At 43.0% G+C, this 17,283-nt stretch overlaps 1 protein-coding gene across 4 annotated transcripts in view; it reads left to right on the forward strand.

Moving 5' to 3' along the window:
- Positions 1-17,283, forward strand: part of NBAS (NBAS subunit of NRZ tethering complex) — a 406,503-nt gene that overhangs the window by 205,558 nt on the left and 183,662 nt on the right. The gene's annotated exons all lie outside the window — the stretch shown is intronic.

Raw genomic sequence — 17,283 nt, forward strand, 5'->3', positions numbered from 1 at the left:
CTCTTAGTGAAAAAGTTTTTCCTAATATCCAATCTAAACCTCCCCCACTGCAACTTGAGACCATTACTCCTCGTTCTGTCATCTGCTACCATTGAGAACAGTCTAGAGCCATCCTCTTTGGAACCCCCTTTCAGGTAGTTGAAAGCAGCTATCAAATCCCCCCTCATTCTTCTCTTCTGCAGGCTAAACAATCCCAGCTCCCTCAGCCTCTCCTCATAACTCATGTGTTCCAGTCCCCTAATCATTTTTGTTGCCCTTCGCTGGACTCTCTCCAATTTATCCACATCCTTCTTGAAGTGTGGGGCCCAAAACTGGACACAGTACTCCAGATGAGGCCTCACCAATGTCGAATAGAGGGGAACGATCACGTCCCTCGATCTGCTCGCTATGCCCCTACTTATACATCCCAAAATGCCATTGGCCTTCTTGGCAACAAGGGCACACTGCTGACTCATATCCAGCTTCTCGTCCACTGTCACCCCGAGGTCCTTTTCTGCAGAACTGCTGCCTAGCCATTCGGTCCCTAGTCTGTAGCTGTGCATTGGGTTCTTCCGTCCTAAGTGCAGGACCCTGCACTTATCCTTATTGAACCTCATCAGATTCCTTTTGGCCCAATCTTCCAATTGGTCTAGGTCCTTCTGTATCCTATCCCTCCCCTCCAGCGTATCTACCACTCCTCCCAGTTTAGTATCACCCGCAAATTTGCTGAGAGTGCAATCCACACCATCCTCCAGATCATTTATGAAGATATTGAATAAAACCGGCCCCAGGACCGACCCTTGGGGCACTCCACTTGATACCGGCTGCCAACTAGACATGGAGCCATTGATCGCTACCCGTTGAGCCCGACAATTTAGCCAGCTTTCTACCCACCTTATAGTGCATTCATCCAGCCCGTACTTCCTTAACTTGCTGACAAGAATACTATGGGAGACCGTGTCAAAAGCTTTGCTAAAGTCAAGAAACAATACATCCACTGCTTTCCCTTCATCCACAGAACCAGTAATCTCATCATAAAAGGCGATTAGATTAGTCAGGCATGACCTTCCCTTGGTGAATCCATGCTGGCTGTTCCTGATCACTTTCCTCTCATGCAAGTGCTTCAGGATTGATTCTTTGAGGACCTGCTCCATGATTTTTCCAGGGACTGAGGTGAGGCTGACTGGCCTGTAGTTCCCAGGATCTTCCTTCTTCCCTTTTTTAAAGATTGGCACTACATTAGCCTTTTTCCAGTCATCCGGGACTTCCCCGGTTCGCCACGAGTTTTCAAAGATAATGGCCAATGGCTCTGCAATCACAGCCGCCAATTCCTTCAGCACTCTCGGATGCAACTCGTCCGGCCCCATGGACTTGTGCACATCCAGCTTTTCTAAATAGTCCCTAACCGCCTCTATCTCCATAGAGGGCTGGCCATCTCTTCCGCATTTTGTGATGCCCAGCGCAGCAGTCTGGGAGCTGACCTTGTTAGTGAAAACAGAGGCAAAAAAAGCATTGAGTACATTAGCTTTTTCCACATCCTCTGTCACTAGGTTGCCTCCCTCATTCAGTAAGGGGCCCACACATTCCTTGGCTTTCTTCTTGTTGCCAACATACCTGAAGAAACCCTTCTTGTTACTCTTGACATCTCTGGCTAGCTGCAGCTCCAGGTGCGATTTGGCCCTCCTGATAACATTCCTACATGCCTGAGCAATATTTTTATACTCTTCCCTGGTCATATGTCCAACCTTCCACTTCTTGTAAGCTTCTTTTTTATGTTTAAGATCCGCTAGGATTTCACCATTAAGCCAAGCTGGTCGCCTGCCATATTTACTATTTTTTCGACTCATCGTGATGGTTTGTCCCTGTAACCTCAACAGGGATTCCTTGAAATACAGCCAGCTCTCCTGGACTCCTTTCCCCTTCAAGTTAGTCCCCCAGGGGATCCTGGCCATCCGTTCCCTGAGGGAGTCGAAGTCTGCTTTCCTGAAGTCCAGGGTCCGTATCCTGCTGCTTACCTTTGTTCCCTGCGTCAGGATCCTGAACTCAACCAACTCATGGTCACTGACTCCCAGATTCCCATCCACTTTTGCTTCCCCCACTAATTCTACCCGGTTTGTGAGCAGCAGGTCAAGAAAAGCACCCCCCCTAGTTGGCTCCTCTAGCACTTGCGCCAGGAAATTGTCCCCTACGCTTTCCAAAAACTTCCTGGATTGTCTATGCACCGCTGTATTGCTCTCCCAGAAGATATCAGGAAAATTAAAGTCACCCATGAGAATCAGGGCATGCGATCTAGTAGCTTCCGTGAGCTGCCGGAAGAAAGCCTCATCCACCTCATCCCCCTGGTCCGGTGGTCTATAGCAGACTCCCACCACTACATCACTCTTGTTGCACACACTTCTAAACTTAATCCAGAGACACTCAGGTTTTTCTGCAGTTTCATACCGGAGCTCTGAGCAGTCATACTGCTCCCTTACATACAGTGCTACTCCCCCACCTTTTCTGCCCTGCCTGTCCTTCCTGAACAGTTTATAACCATCCATGACAGTACTCCAGTCATATGAGTTATCCCACCAAGTCTGTTATTCCGATCACGTCATAGTTCCTTGACATCACCAGGACCTCCAGTTCTCCCTGCTTGTTTCCAAGGCTTTGTGCATTTGTATATAAGCACTTGAGATAACCTGTTGATCGCCCCTCATTGCCAGTATGAGGCAGGAGCCCTCCCCTCACAGACATTCCTGCCTGTGCTTCCTCCCGGTATCCCGCTTTCCCACTTACCTCAGGGCTTTGGTCTCCTTCCCCCGTTTCTTTCTGTTGTACAGATTCTCTCCTTATTCATCACTAATAGTTAATGTCCCCACCTATGGAATTTTGGAGGTGGTCCAGTGTCGTTTATTGCAGGCTCAGGGACAAAACCCAACCCTTCATCTCTGGCCACTAGATTTTTTGCCTCCAGCAGTTGAACAAGTTGATGGTTCAGTTTCTCTTGACCATTTTATCTTATTTTAATTGGTATTTGTTTTATTGCAATAGTGATTTATAATATTTCTCACTCCTCTTCCCCAAGATCAGGTATCTGGTAGAGTGGTGAGTTCAATCACCTGGATCTGCAGCTAGCAATACCTCCCTTCTGGGACTCCTCTGCTTCCATTCACTCATGGCAGAGCTGTCCAGCCAGCATAGGGATAAGCAGTGAGGCAGCTCTAGAGAGAGCAAATTAGACTCTCTGCCTGTTCATAGTTAAGGCTATGGTTTTGTCACAGAGGTTGTGGAAGTCACGAAACCTGTGACTTCCAAAGACCGCCGTGAGTTCAGCCCTGGCAGTTGGGAGCTGCAGGGTCCCGCCGCCTCATGCAGTGGCAGGGAGCATTAATGTATCCCCGCTGCCTGAGGATAGTGGAGGTACCCCGCAGCTCCCAGTCGCTGCAGGCAGGGGGATCCCACCAGCTCCCTGACTGCCATGGGCCAGGGAGACTCCCGCCAGCTCTCCACACGCTGCTGCTGTGCGGCAGAAGGACCCCTGGCCGCTCCCTGCCCTCTGCGGCTATGGGGTTGGAGGATCATGGAAGCACTCCCCACCACTGGGGAGGGGACAGGGGGACCCCAGCAGCCCTCCCCGGAACTGGGTAGGGGGCAGGGGGACCCTGGAGCTCTGAGCCCGCATGGGCAGTGGGGGCCCCAGAGCTCCCAGCCACCCCGCAGCAGTCCAGTGCCTTCCCATTTTATCATGGATATTTTTTAGTAAATCCTCAAAATGATAAAGGCATTTGTACATGAGAACTCACAATTTCTCTACAAGACTCTTCCTTCTGATCCACTCTCCGCCCCCAGAGTCTTAAAAAATGGCTGGTAGATGCTATAAAACATAGGTTGTAAGTTACATACCTAGACAACATACCATAGTTTGACCTGTCCAGAGAAGCAAACTCATTCCCAACTGGACAGTTGCTGGGAAGAATTCATAGCCACCAGTTGTTCAAAATCAGGAAGAGCTTTCTGAACTGAATGCCAAGAATTGTTCACCCAGGAATCAAAACAGACATGGTTGGTCATAACTTTACCAACATGGTAAAATTTACAAAAGTCCTAAACTTCAATTCATTAATCATTTCCTGGCAGTGATCATTTATAACCAACTAGCCCCAATAGCTATTAGTGCTGATTGCATGCATCAGCTTTCACCCTGATTGGGTTTCTCAAGATATGCCTGCAAAAATTCTTTCTGAGAACCTAGAACTACTCCCCTGATGCAATACAAATTTAGGTGTCATTCTTTGATCATTTCCAAATGTCCCTTCCTGGGCAGGGAAGTACAAAACATATGCTGAACACAACCCAATTTTCACTCTAGACTCTGGAAGTAAGCCTTTCAGGGTGGGATGCATACTTGAAAGGCAGTCTTTCAAAATGTCAGTGTTCACATTGTTTTAGTTCACTTTGACATCTTTTTCAGTGATGGGTTTTAATAAAAACATTGGTGCCATTCCTGTGTTCACACTGTCTAGGGCAGTGGCCAATTCATGCTGCTTCAGAAGATGGTGCAAGTGACCTGGTAGGGGGCAATTTTGGTGCTCACAGAGGAATCTGCTCCTACTTCCCATTAGAGGTGGCTTCTGGTTGAGGCACCAGTATTTAAAACCCTTCCAAAACTAGGGAGTAACTAGAAGTCAAAGCTTGTCCACGGCAATGGAAATAATATCCGGGGCAGAGAAAAAAAATCTACTACCTTTCAAAACAGTTAAAGTAAAGGATACAGAAAAGAGGAAAAGGGAGAGTTGAAGTCCTCCTCTTAATCTTCAACTGGTCCAAAGGGCTCTTTGGACTTGTTAGATAGCCCAGGAACTCATCTTGTACCTGCAGAAATTACTAGACCTCTCAAAGCAGGGACTCCTTCATCTGGATCTAGAAATCAGACAATTAATAGCCTGGACATCAAAAGAGAAGTAGAGTTCAGCAAGGATTCTCCATTAGCCTCTCATACATCTTGGAATCCAGACAGAACTTTCAAGGAAATTTCATTCATTGATCTGGTCAAATTACATTTCTAGTGTGAGGGGGAAACATAAAGCTCTTTGGGGAAAGGACTGATTGTGCAGTACCTGCAGAATGGGGCCCTGACTTCCAGGGGTTGTTATAATATTAATAGAATAATCATCACAAAGTTCTGATGATCTCAGCTACATTAGAGTTTCTCCAGAATGGTTGTTTGGAATTGTACAGCAAGACACCATTAAAATATGGATACAAGCCGTAATGGTGTTCTGTAGATAAGCACATCAACTTTATCATCAGGTGCCTAAATTAATCAGAATAACAGATCAGACAAGCCTAGACCCCATTACCTCCAAATGGTAGGTTTTGGAATTAGTTCCCCAATCTCTACAATAATCCCAATTCTGTTGTGAGGAAAAGATCATTCTTATATCTCTGGGCATCTTTCTGTTCAAGGTAAGTTTGTCTTTCCATAAGTCCTGTTGAGCGGTTTTTTATTTAAAATCAATTTAGTGATTTTTCTGTTAAACTTTCATGGGTTCAGCTCCTGTTGCTATAGTTTCAAGCTCAACAAAGTGAAAATCCCCTCTGGTGCTTTTCTCAAATTTGGAGACAAGGAACACATGAAGACCAAGGATAGTGACCACAGACACAATCACAAATACAAAGTCTTATCTATACTACAAGTTTTATTAAAGCAATACGTAAAGTTACAATTACCTGTGCTTATATAAATCCTAAGAAAAACCATGCAATGACTAAGACTGTAGTTGTACTCATATCCTCAAAGATATTCTAGAGTCTGATGAATCTCTCAAGAGATGATCATTAATGGTGGGGTTTCAGAGTAACAGCCGTGTTAGTCTGTATTTGCAAAAAGAAAAGGAGTACTTGTGGCACCTTAGAGACTAACCAATTTATTTGAGCATAAGCTTTCGTGAGCTACAGCTCGCTTCATCGGATGCAAGTGAGCTGTAGCTCACGAAAGCTTATGCTCAAATAAATTGGTTAGTCTCTAAGGTGCCACAAGTACTCGTTTTCTTTTTATTGATGGTGGGGTGTTTCCCAAGGGTCTTCCCTTTTTTTTACCCAATCCGGGAACCTCTTTTAGATTGCTGTTCTGATCACGTCTAACACCTTATGTATATGAATGAGAGTTTCAACACTCTCTTCCTTATCTGTACTTCCACACTCCATGAGTATTGGGGTGCCACATTTTTCATAGGTTGATTCTTAGTTCCCCTTATTCTCACTAGCATCTATGCACAACATGTATGCATGATAACCTGCAGTCAGAACAGGACAGTCCATGATGTTACAATCAGGTGTCTTGTGGCCTTGGACAATACATTGCAGTGTGTTGCAGTCTATTTTTCTGTAATGATACCTATTGGCACATCTTTTACAGTAATTTTTCAACCTTACTGGCATAGGGGTATTCCTAGGTCACAGACTCATGACAAATGTTCTTAAGTTTACAGCCTAGTATGGCTAAGCTAAAATCTTACAGGCCTCTCGGCCTGCAGGCCTTGCAGTCCAGCCACTCTTTACTTATATACCTAATACACACTCATCGCACTTTGGGGTCCATGTCTAGTAGCACAAATATGGTAGTATGAATAGTAAAATAATACCTCAAGCATATGAAGTACATATGCCAATTCATAGAATCATAGAAGTATAGGACTGAAGGGACCTTAATAAAGGCCATTTTCTGTTCATCTCATTCCATGCAAAATGCCGAGGCGTTAGGGTCTCAAAGTTGCTGCAGGCAAGATGTTAGAATCCTGCACCAGTTGGCATTCTAGGCATCTGTGAAATTATTAACAGAATTTATGACATATATTGGAGGGAAGAAGTGGGGGAGGGAGAGGAGCATTTGGGTTGTTCCTACGTAATTCCTTAGTGTGCATATCTCTTGCTTTATTCATTGATCTGGTCAAATTTACATTTTTGGTGTGAGGGGAAACAAGCTTCTTTGGGGCAGAGCTACCTCTTTGTGCACTTCCTAACACCATGGGGCCCTGACCTCTAGATGCTGTTGTCATACAAATAGAGGAATAATCACAAAGGCCTAGCAATATCAAGTACGCTAGAGTTTTTCCAGGAAGTTCTGTTGGATTCTTACAATGAAGCACTGTAGAAACATGGATACAAACCATAGCAGCATTTTGTAGGCAGGCACACTGGAGTCTCCATTTGAGTATCAGGTGCCAAGTTTAATCACAATAACAAAGTAGACAAACCCGTGACTGGTCTTTTTGTCACCATTACTTCTGAAAGGCAAGTTTTGGCATTAGTTCCCATATCCACACAAGAACACCTGAAGGAAAAGATTATTCTTATACTCCAGAAACTTTTCTGTTCAAGGTAGGTTCCTAGTTCCACAATTCCTGGGAAATAGTTCTCCCATCATCTTTTTGTAACCCTTGGAAACTTGGTTGCATAAATGAGTATTCCTAAAACTGAAGCTATATCCCAGGCATCTGAAGTACATATGCCAACTGTGTCCTGGTCATCACATTCTATTCAAAATGCCAAGGCCTTAGGGCAGGGGTGCTGGACCAATTTTTATAGTAGATGTGCTGCTGATGGAAACCATATATTTGGTGTTCGTTATGACTACTTCAAGCCAGGAGGTGCGGCAGCACCCCCAGCAGCCCTAGTTCCAGCACTGCTGCCTTAGGGCCTCAAAGTTGCTGCAGGCAAGATGTAAAAATGCTGCACTAGTTGTCATACTAGGCATCTGGGAAACCATTCACAGAAGTCTCTCGAGGCATTGTGGGGGGAAAGTGTATGAGCCCCACTTGAGGCAGATTTGCAAAGTAAATTTCCATTCCTTTTGGTAGGAAGGTGCTCCTGGGTTAGTTCCCACATAACTCCTTAATTTATAATGCTCTTATTTTGCATGGGGGATGGGGGAGGGACTTTGATTCCTGCCTGTTATTCTACTATATTATTATTATTATTTTATTTTTATTATTAAAACTCTGCTTATCCCCGCTCCCCAACTTCTGGAATTCACTTCCTGCTGTTTCTGGTTAGTGATGAATAAGGAGTGAAGCTGTGCAACGGAATGAGAAATTTCTTACCTGAGAATTTTCTGTCTGTTAGCAGCTTCTCTCCTTATTGAACCCACCCTGACCGACTGGTAAATGACCAGAATACAAATAGAATTTTTTCTCTTACAGGAGACTTGGGGATATAATTGTTTTAAAATTAATATGTCAAGTTGTTATCTTAATGCTAATAGTTGGTTGCTGGAGTATTTCTGTGGCTGTGAAAGAACTCTTCTGGTGGCCTGACATGAAGGGCAAGGCTTAGTCCTGGTGCCTCCAGCAACAAGATTGGGTTGCCTCTGAATTTCATAGCTGGGGGGACATTACCTATATCGATGAATGAGGATAGAAGATACCAACAGAAAATTGTCAGAAAAGAAATGTGTGGTTCTCTTCTCCTGTATGGTATTTAAAGTAAGAAATCAAAGGAAAAGCTGAAACATTCATGTTCACTATGAATGTTCTTTTCTGAGCCACTGTGTTATTTGTCTTGTGACTACGGGTATGTCTACACTGCATGTGGAGGTGTGATTGCAGCATGTATAGACATACCTGAGCTAGCCTTAATCTAGCTAGCTTTGATGCCAACAGCAGTGAAGCTTCAGCAGTACTTGCTAGCCACGGAAGTACCCAGGCTCCTGGATGGGCTTGTAGGACTTGCGTTGAAGCCCGCATTGCCATGGCTTTGCCACTACTGGTACCCGTGCTAGTTAAAGCTAGCTTGGGTACGTCTACAAGTGCTGCAGGTACACTCTCTGATTGCAGGGTAGGTGCACCCATAGCGCAATGGTAGTCACTGTAACTAACTGGCTGTTACCAAATCCAGCCTATGATTGCACCAGAATAAGGAAAGCATGAGCTAGGTTGGTTGTGAGTTGACCAGACTAGACATGGTGTGGGAGAAGCTTTGTGTTGCATTTTCTCAGTTATGCCTTTTTTTCATGAAGCTAAGAACTGCCTCCATCTTTTCGTGTGTCAAGCTTCAATCTTGTATTCCTTCAGATCCCCTCTTCAAACCCACTGCTGTGCAGTAGACTTGAAAAGTTAATCTGTTTTCTGATGTTGTCTTCACTCATTCTTGTGCACAACTCTTTGCTATGTGTAATTTGTCCCAGGTGGATTTTAAGTTCCTGGGGCCACAGGTATTTTCTTCCTCTATGTTGGCAAAGTATTGTGTCATCTGTAGTGTTGAGAGCAAATAATAAATAGTACTAACAGAGTCTTACTTGGTCTCAACAGAGAGTAAACCATGCCCAAACATGTCTAAAATCTTTTTGACAATCCCATTTTATCTTGGAAAATATTAATTAAGGGTTAGAAAATATGCCTTATACTGTTAGGCTCAAGAAGCTCAATCTGTTTAGCTTAACAAAGAAAAAGTTAAGGGGTAACTTGATTAGTCTGTAAGTATCTACATGAGGAACAAATATTTAATAATGAGCTCTTCAGTCTAGCAGAGAAAGGTGTATAACATGCTCCAATGACTGGAAGTTGAAGCAAAATGTATACTGGAAATAAGGTGAAAATGTTTAACAGAGTAATTAAGCATTGGGACAACTTACATGGGTCATGGTGGATTCTCCATCGCTGACCACTTTTAAATCAAGATTGGATGTTTTTCCAAAAGGTATGTTTTAGGAATTATTTTGGGAAAGTTTTTGGGCCTGTGCTATACAGGATGTCAGAATAGATGAACACAGTGGTCCCCTCTGGCCTCAGAATCTATAGCCCTATTAATGATGCAAGCCTGTCTGCCATCCAAAAGCTGTAATTATGTAGGGCCGGCCAAGTGCCATTGCCTAAACAAAGCTTTCTCTTTTAATTCAGAAGAAGGACAGTTTCCTTCTCCTTCCAACTCTTGGTAAGGGCCCTATGTCAAATAACTTTTTCCAACCACATTTTTAACATCATAACTCCTCCAAATCAATTTATGTAACTAAGTATGTAATTACAAGTTAGAGGAAACCATATCAGTCTCCAATAAGTACCTTCTATTCAGGCAGTCTGCTTAACCTGTACTTGCATTTTCTTGTGTTTTATAGTTTGTGGTGATGAAGAAAAGTTACCAAAGTAGTACTTTATCTGAGTAAGTTGATTGTCACAGAGAGTGTTTTGCACAATTCAGACAATTAAAAAAAAGAAGTGAATGCAAACCATCTGTTTCTGCTCCTTTCATCCTCAGCTGCAGTCTCACATTGCTCAGCTTCTATTTTGATCCAAGAATTTCATGATTGAACCTTTGTTGCAAAAGAAATAATGATCTCCTTGTACAACACTAGAGTTGGGTATAGTCCCACAGTTGTATTACTTTGTTCCTGTAAGACCTACTTGTCTCCCCTGCTAAGTCTCTTGTCCCTTTTTTAAATGTCTTGGAGGCAGCAAAAAGAGGAAAAGAGAACTTGTGCTACAGGTTCCACTTAATGCTTTTTTTAAGCTGCTCTCCAAACACTGATAGTGTAAAAAAAACATTGTATTCCTAAACTTACTCTTCTCCAGACCCTTACCCAACTGCTTTTCTCTCACTCCAGTTGTCAAGTTTTCAAGGTGATCTGCTACAAAGTGCCGAATTTCATTTTACTAAAAGATCTGACTTTCACAATCAAATGAGAACCAGAACTCTTGGTTAGGGAGGAGGGAGTGTCTAATTTTCTTGCCACCCTCTGATTCTTTATGGTAGCCGTTCGTAGACTTTCACATAGCAGTACTTGGCAGTAAGATGCTCACTACTTGCAGCATCTTTGTGTCTCCATGAAGTAATCACCTAAGACTTGGAAAAGTTTTCTATTGAGCTGGGGAGAAAGAAAAAAAATTACTGATAGATTAAAGTGCTTTCAGGACTGAAAGATATTTGGAGGGACTTATACCACAGTGATTCTGATCTACTGTGAGAAATGGTTTGAAATTGTAAAGGCATGTCACAGGTTAACAACTTTTGGGTCCTACCTGCTTGGGCTGAATTTGAAACAGAGATGGAGAGGCATAAAGCTCCGTGTCCCATTACAATCTACTGAACTATCCTATCTGCTATCTTGTATTAATGGGCAGTTATGTTTTGTGGTGCGATTTAATTTGAGCATATAGTCAATGAGGTTTTGATCATTACTGTGCTTGTTTAAACAGGATAACTTAAAACTGAATAAGTTGTCATTGCCACACATCTCACTTTTTTTTGTGGTTTTTTTGGATAAGTAATGGGGAGTCCTTTTGGACTTTCCCAATGCAATAGAATTTAAAAAAAGAAAAGAAAAGAAAACAATCTAGGAAGTATTCCATCAGCCAAAAATTGCCCGAGTATTCAAACAGTGGAATCTACTATTTAAGGGGTTTACTATCAAATCTGTTTATATGGGTATTCCTGCCTTTAATACTCAGATATGCATAACATTATCCCGTTTTGACATCCAAAGGTATAAATCAGTTATGTCTAGAAGTGTGTATTGTGACAAAGTTCCTCCTCTACTTTGGTGGGTATTGTGATTATTGGCAGATTTGCTCGCCTTGGAGCTTCACGGCAGCCCTCAGTTTGGCCGTTTTCGTGAATCCACAGTCCAGGTCAACTCCTCCTGTGTCTGACCAGGAGTTGGGAGGTTTGGGGGGAACCCAGGCTTGCCCTCTACTCTGGGTTCCAGCCCAGGACCCTGCGGAATACAGCTGTCTAGAGTGCCTCCTGGAACAGCTGTGTGACAGCTACAGCTCCCTGGGCTACTTCCCCATGGCCTCCTCTCAACACCTTCTTTATCCTCACCTTAGGACTTTCCTCCTAGTGTCTGATAATGCTTGTACTCCTCAGTCCTCCAACAGTCCGCGTTCTCGCTCCCAGCTCCTTACATACGCACCACAAACTGAAGTGAGCTCCTTTTTAAAACCCAGGTTCCCTGATTAGCCTGCCTTAATTGATTCTAGCAGCTTCTTGATTGGCTGCAGGTGTTCTAACCAGCCTGTCTGTCTTAATTGTCTCCAGAAGGTTCCTGATTGTTCTGGAACCTTCCTTGTACCTTACCCAGGGAAAAGGGGCCTACTTAATCTGGGGCTAATATATCTTCCTTCTCTTACTCTCCTGTAGCAGTCCCTGTAGTAGACCCTGTCACAGTATTCATTACAGTGAAATAAAATATCAGGTTAAAACTATTCCCCTGCTTATAAACAAGAGTGGAGACTTCTCATTTCAAGCTTTAGTAATAATTCCACGAAAATTCTATCTCCACACCATGGAGTCTTGTACCAAATATATAGAGGAGGGAATCTCCATTAGGTAGTTATAATTTTAGAAATTGAAGGTACTGTGGAATTGTAGTTCTAACAGTTGCCCATTTTGGGGAAGCACTCTGGGTCAAATTGACTTTATCATGCTGTCCACAACACATGGAAATTAAGAAACTGGAACCTATCATTTCATAAGCAACATTTTTTAAAGGAACACATAATTAACTCAAGTGCTGCAGGATAAAATACAGCAGGAGAGGTCGGGAATTAAGTAAATATTAAAAACAAAAAATCCTATATACTTGTATTAATAACTATCATTTTCAGATAGGAATTCAAGAAAAAAAATACAAGTGTTACCTATCCTCATGCTTCAGGACATAAACTGATTGGTATCTGAGGTCAGAAAAAAATCCCTCATGTGTAGACCAGATGCATTACCTCCAAAAACACCACCTACTAGACACACCTGAGTTCCATAGCAGAAAATTCTAATATTTTGAAGTGGTAACTTTAGGCTCAGGGCAAATGAAAGGCAGTTTAAAAAAAACTGTTTCGATTGACTCCAGAACTTGATGAACTGGAACATCCAGACTATTTAATTTTTTTAAATTAAGATTATTAAAAGCACCATTAAAAGCAGTGTGCCCTTGTTGCCAAGAAGGCCAATGGCATTTTGGGATGTATAAGTAGGGGCATAGCGAGCAGATTGAGGGACGTGATCATCCTCCTCATATTCGACATTGGTGAGGCCTCATCTGGAGTACTGTGTCCAGTTTTGGGCCCCACACTACAAGAAGGATGTGGATAAATTGGAGAGAGTCCAGCGAAGGGCAACAAAAAATGATTAGGGGTCTGGAACACGAGAGTTATGAGGAGAGGCTGAGAGAACTGGGATTATTTAGTATGCAGAAGAGAAGAATGAGGGGGGATTTGATAGCTGCTTTCAGCTACCTGAGAGGTAGTTCCAGAGAGGATGGTTCTAGACTATTCTCAGTGGTGGAAGAGGACAGGACAAGGAGTAATGGTCTCAAGTTGCAGTGGGGGAGGTTTAGGTTGGATATTAGGAAAAACTTTTTCACTAGGAGGGTGGTGAAACACTGGAATGCGTTGCCTAGGGAGGTGGTGGAATCTCCTTCCTTAGAGGTTTTTAAGGTCAGGCTTGACAAAGCCCTGGCTGGGATGATTTAATTGGGGATGGGTCCTGCTTTTGAGCAGGGGGTTGGACTAGATGACCTCCTGAGGTCCCTTCCAACCCTGATATTCTATGATTCTATGATTCACCCAAGAGTGTCAGGTGCCTCCCGATACAGAATAAAAAGATGTGTTCCCTGCCTTGAGGAGTTAATAAGCTAATGTAAGATGTGATTCAATGAAAGGAGTAACCCACATTAGGGAAGGATAAGAGAGCAAAGACATGGATTACATTTTTAAAGGCTTAGGGCTTAACTGTATAAACATTTTGTTCATATGGCAACTTGAAAAACAATGTTAAAGTTAGGTATCCAAGTTTGTCATCCAGGCTCCTGGCTGTCCTTCTGGAGAAATTAAAAAACTTACACACATATTTAACTTTACATACTGTGAGTAATCCAATAGTAGTCAATGGGACTACTCACAGTGCATGAAGTTAAGCATGTGCATAAATCTTTGTAAGGTCACGGCTTTACTCAGTGAAGGCTAGTGCACAGAATGATGGCCTGAAGTTTATTTTTTTGTTTTTTTTTTAAAGATAGATAAAATGAGTAGGTGATTTAGTCAGCCATTTTTTATAGACATCCTGGAAAAAGTGGGTCTTGAGGAGAAGGTAGGTCTTATCTACACAGTATTACATCCTGGGACTACATCAGTGCACTTAGGTATGCTCTAAAACGTACAGCCCAGTGGGTGTACACTAACACACCATAAAGACAAGCCTGTAGCGGCTTTTTGGACCAGCTCAGGAAGGAATTATTTACTAAGATCACTTTTGGAGGACATTTCTGTTCTCCAAGCCTAAGTTTCTTATTTTCATCAAAAGATAAATTTTGTAGAACTTCTTCCTATTGATAGAACAGGTAAGAGGATAACTGTTTTACTGATCTACAAGGAAAGCATACTATCCTCCAGTGTGTGGGGGTCCTCCAGGATACCATATTCTGAACTCTTCGGGTGTTCACAGGCAAACAAAAAAGATATATAGGACCTACTTTTAGTTCCAAATCAATAATACACATTTGTAGCATTTATTTTATCTTGTCATGAAGTATCTTTTTACTTGAGGAATTTGTTAAGAATTACTAAACTTGACTGAAGAATTGCAGTTTGGATGTTTCAGCAGCTCACCCCAAAATTATTTACTCTGATTAGATTTTCCTCTCAAACAGACCTTTTTCTTACTTTTCAGGCAAAGTCTTGAAAACCACAATTATTCCTATTAGAACCTTGTTATATATAGCTGAGAAAAAATATAATAAATTGTAGTATGATGTACTTTCCTGAGCTGCAATCTGGAACTGGGATACCTCTGTGGCATACCAATCTGGGCCCACCTCTCACTCTGTGAGGCTGTGACAAACTGCAGTCCTCGCCATATCTTGCTCTTACGCAGCCAAACACACGCACGGAAACACCCCGCTGCAGTTACGTGAATGCTTTCTCTAGCCACTCGTGAACCAACAATAGAGAGGTTTCAGCCAGTTCCTCCCAGCTCCCCAGCCTAGGACCCCAGGGCTGTACCATCTTGCCCTGGTCAAAAGCTTGACCAAAGTAAATTTATTGCCCAGTCCACCCGTCGCTCAATGTGGAGAGGACAATGCACTAGCACCTGTTCCTGAGCAGATCCCTGGTTCAGTCTTTCTTTCTAAGGTGTTTCCGGTGTTGATTCATGTGGGGGATGGAGGGGAGTAAGGCCAAGTGATGATGTTACTTCCTCCTTTTATAGTTTCTTCATTGTTCCAAGCAAAGTCCCCAGCACAGTTTGTGGAAATGTACAGGCACAAGATGGAGTCCCCTGTCACATGATCTAGTCACCTGCCCTTGCATGCTTCAATGAGTCGTAACTGCCATTATCCATATACTGGCTGACGTGTCCCCAGGAAAATCTATCAGGTGGGGATAAGCTTCTTCCATGGCCCATTGTGTTCATTGATGGGCCATTAATTGAATGGTTCAGCCACAATGTGCTGGCTAGGCTGGATGTAAAGTACCTTGTCAGTGTCATCCCAGGAGCAAACACATTTGAAATACTGGTACATAGTCAATATTCATAACTTCAGATACAATGACAGCACATGCAATCCAGCAGGATATTAATGTTCAACAGATCAAGACTTTTAGAATGATACCTCACAAGGCATACTTTGCATAAAACATATAATTATATCACCATGGTAAATATATATCACCATGTCAGAGTGTTGATTTGGGGTACAGAATGTCACACAGTATTAGAAAAGATTGCTTTTAAAATTAAGGTCTGAAGTGTAGTCCTCTTTGAATGCATACCCTTTAATAAAGGGGTATGATGATAGTATCAATAAGTGACCTTTTAGAATATGTCTACACTGTAATTAAAAACCTATGGCTGGCTCATGTCAGCTGATCCAGGCTAGGGGCTCAGGCTGTTTATTTGCATTGTAGATGTAGGGCTTGGGCAGGAGCACAAGGTCTGGTATCCCACTAATGGGTAGAGTCCCAGAGCTCAGGCTCTAGCCTGAGTCCAAATGTCCCATTACAGTTAAACAGCCACTTGGACTAAGCCCGAGTCCGCTAATATGGACAAGGTGCGAGCATTTAATTGCAGTTTACACATACTCTTAGATCAGGAGTCAGCAACCTTTGGCATGTGGCCCATCAGGGTAATCCGCTGGTGGGCCGCGAGATACTTTGTTTATATTGACTGTCCGCAGGCATGGCCCCCTGCAGATCCCAGTGGCCACAGTTCACTGTTCCCTTAGATGCAACATCTTCAAGTATTTGTTGATTACACCAGTGGGTTATAACTGTGCCAATTGAAAAATAATTCTCCTTTAAAGGAAAATCTGTAATTGGAAGCTCACGTTAGAAATTGTGGAAATTCTTCATTCAAGTGAACAAGGTTGTTCACTATGCATAGATTTTTGCCTGTTCTAGTTTTTTACTCTATGCACATCACTGGCAATGACATGAGGGACCAATAATCTGTGTGCAGAATTAGTGTGTGTCAACCCAGCTGTTACTACAAATGTCACCAAAATTCCATTTTCATTTGCCTTGCAAATAGAGTATTGCATGAGTTTTAAGTTCCCATTCATAACTTCCCAAGCTCTTCATACTTTAATTTCCCTGAGTAGCTAGGCTTTCTCAATGAATAAAGCAGTTTTAAATTGCTAGATATTGGAACAAGGGGAAAACGAGCAAACCTGTTCTGAAAGCTCAAAAAATACTGCTCTTATGCTAAGGCCATGTGAAACCCACATTCTCCTGATCTTGCAGTCAATAATGTCATACTTTGAACAATGGTCAAAAGCTGATTCCTGAAGTTGTTATAACTCAGCCACTTGTGGCCTTGAATTCAACTTGTGATGAGCATGTTTCTACAGCTAAGGTTCTTCTTTGAATGCTTGTTCATATCCATTCCACATTAGGTGTGCGCACTCTGCGAGCATGAGCGTCGGAAACATTTTCCCTTAGCGGCTCCCGGCGGGTGCCGCTGCACCATGCATGTATACCCCTGCCGGCCTGACCCCCTCCAGTTCCTTCTTACCATCAGTGGCAGCACTGGAACGATCTCTCTCTCTCTCTCTCTCTCTCTCTCTCTCTCTCTCGTAGAAGAGCAGTCCCTTAGCCTTTTCAGAGTAGCTGATTTCAACAATTTCCATCCCACCACCAACCTCAGCCTGGTCCAGTCCACACAAGAGATCCACTTCCTGGACACTACAGTGCTAATAAACAATGGCCACATAAACACCACCCTATACCGTAAACCTACTGACCGCTATTCCTACCTGCATGCCTCCAGCTTTCACCCTGACCACACCACACGATCCATCGTCTACAGCCAAGCTCTGCGATACAACCGCATTTGCTC

This window comes from Lepidochelys kempii, chromosome 3 (genome assembly GCF_965140285.1).
Source record: "Lepidochelys kempii isolate rLepKem1 chromosome 3, rLepKem1.hap1, whole genome shotgun sequence".
Taxonomy (NCBI): domain Eukaryota; kingdom Metazoa; phylum Chordata; order Testudines; family Cheloniidae; genus Lepidochelys; species Lepidochelys kempii.